The sequence below is a fragment of the Alosa pseudoharengus genome, unplaced genomic scaffold (genome assembly GCF_046254945.1).
Source record: "Alosa pseudoharengus isolate Yale_2024_CS ecotype anadromous, Long Island Sound unplaced genomic scaffold, YU_APseudo_1.1 YU_APseudo_1.1_scf_20, whole genome shotgun sequence".
Taxonomy (NCBI): Eukaryota; Metazoa; Chordata; class Actinopteri; order Clupeiformes; family Clupeidae; genus Alosa; species Alosa pseudoharengus.
Genome location: NW_027468664.1, coordinates 28,544,463 through 28,546,962, shown reverse-complemented (window position 1 = coordinate 28,546,962; position 2,500 = coordinate 28,544,463).

Here is a 2,500-nt window from a genome sequence, read left to right as displayed (position 1 = left end):
CTCTCCAACCCTGTTGTTTTCTAACAGACAGAAGAGAGAGAATGAGAGAGAGAGAGAGTAGAGCAAGAGAGAGAAAGAGAGAGGCAGAGAGAGACAGAAAGAGAGAGAGAGAGAGTAGAGCAAAAGAGAGAGAGACAGAAAGAGAGAGAGGCAGAGAGAGACAGAAGGAGAGAAAGAGCGAGTAGAGCAAAAATGAGAGAGAGAGAGAGAGAGAGAGAGAGAGAGAGAGAGAGAGAGAGAGAGAGAGAGAGAGAGAGAGAGTAGAGCAAAAGAGAGAGAGACAGAAAGAGAGAGAGGCAGAGAGAGACAGAAGGAGAGAAAGAGCGAATAGAGCAAAAATGAGAGAGAGAGAGAGAGAGAGAGAGAGAGAGAGAGAGAGAGAGAGAGAGAGAGAGAGAGAGTAGAGCAAGATAAAAAGTTTGAGACATAGAAATGGAGATAGGAGCACGAGTAAAAAAAATGCTCTTGTCAGTCGAGGTTAAACCCCCCCGTTTCCCTCCCATTTTGTTGCTAATGTGCTGCGTAGCATCAGGCCTAATAGCTTTCCACCCGTGCTGACGTGTCGCCGTGTCATTCACACGGACAGGCAGTGCTGCACTCATACTCGGAATAATGAATTGCAGAACAAAGGCCACCGGGTTCCGAGGAGAATAGGCCTCCACTGACAATGCCTGAAACAACCTCAATTTTCATTTCATCGCCTTTTGTCGTTTCTCTTCTGCTATTCCATTCCTCCTCTTTCCTTCGGTTTTCGCTGAGCATTCCCCTAACCCCCCCCTTCTATTCTCTATTCTTCCCCCTCGCTCCCAAACCTGTCTTCCAGCCCCTTTCACCAATGTTCTTTATTCGGTGAACAACACGGGCCAAGTTTGGGGAAGAAATATGAAAAAGCTTGTCATGCTTTCAGCTGAAGAATGTTGAATGTGCCGTCGTTCTCTCCCATTAAGCTTCTTTGTTTAACGAGCCTTGCTTATCAAACCTTGTGTGTGTATGCACTGTATCCATGTGTGATGAGCGGCTGTATGTGTATGTTATTGGTGGCAGTGTAAGAGAGTGTGCGTGTGTGTGTGATGAGAGTGTGTGTGATGAGAGTGTGTTCTCTCTTTCCTCAGCTGCGGTTTATAAGGGATAAAGGTTGTGTTTGCTGTGCAAACACTCCACCTCCCCGTCCTTGACCAGTGGGTCCATGTAAGGTTCTTTTTCGCTGATCCTCTGCCCGATGCTTCTGTATTCTGTGTTTGGTGTTCTGTGTTCGGTGAAAACTTCACGGGAATTCCCAATCTGCGCAACCTCCAACGTTCCCCTGAAATTTCCGGAATTCTCAGGTTTTCCAAAAAGAGAGAGAGAAAGAGAAAGTGAAAGAGAGAAAAGAGCCAGAGAAAGAGGGGGAAGAGAAAAGGAGAGAGGAGAAGGATAGAATGGAAATAGAGAGCAGAATGAAAGGAGAGAATCAGAGACACAAGAAGTGAAAGAGAGGAGAAAGGAGAGAAAGAGAGTGAGAGAGAAGAGAAGTCCAGAAGTAGAGAGAAGAGAATGAAGCGAGTGTTAGATTGGAGAGAGAAAGAGAAAGAGAAAGAGAAAGAAGGGAGTGGAAATCAGCAGTGGCAAAGGGGAAAAAGAGAAAGAGAGTGGAGGGTTGCAAGGTGGTAATCAAACGCTGACAGACCCTCATCATGGGCCTGCTGGGCTGCCCGGTGACTAATTGACCATTATGGGCTTTCAGGTGTCATTATTCTACTCTCACTATGCTATTCTCAGTACCCTGTAATTCTGACTCACTCTACAGGCCAAAGTACATGTACTGAGCAACACAATCGTTCGCTCTCTCCCTCTCTCTTTGTCTTTCTCTCCCTCTCTCTTAGTTTTTCTCTTTCTCTCTCTCTCTGTGTGGGCAGCATGTTCATGTTCACGATTACAAACGTATGTTTTTGAGTGTCTGTGTTTGTGTTTGTGGTAGCATGTTTATCTGTGTGTACTTGTGTGTGTGTGTGTGTGTGTGTGTGTGTGTGTGTGTGTGTGTGTGTGTGTTGTATGTGTGGGTGAGTGTGTGTGTGTGTGTGTAACAGGCCACAGTGAGCAGAGGAATGTCCTCTGTGTGTGTGTGTGTGTGTGTGTGTGTGTGTGTGTGTGTGTGTGTGTGTGTGTCTGTGTGTGTGTGTGTGTGTGAAGTTGGTGTCGGCCAGTGTGTACAAGTGTGGGTGGCTGAACCAGCATATTTTTAATTCAGTTTTTACTGTGTGTGTGTATGGTCTCTCTCTGTGTGTGTGTGTGTGTTAGGGGTGTAACGGTTCATGTATTCGTATTGAACCGAAACGGTACGGGCGTCACGGTTCGGTGCATGAATTTACACGCAGAATACACGGTATAAAAATACATAAAACTCGTGTGCGGATTAATTAATGCCATGCGCAATTACTGTTAAGTAGCGAGAGTTACGGGAGTTCTTTAGCGACACCTAACGCTAATCTGTAGCCTCGCCTTAGCTCTGAAGCTCTGATTG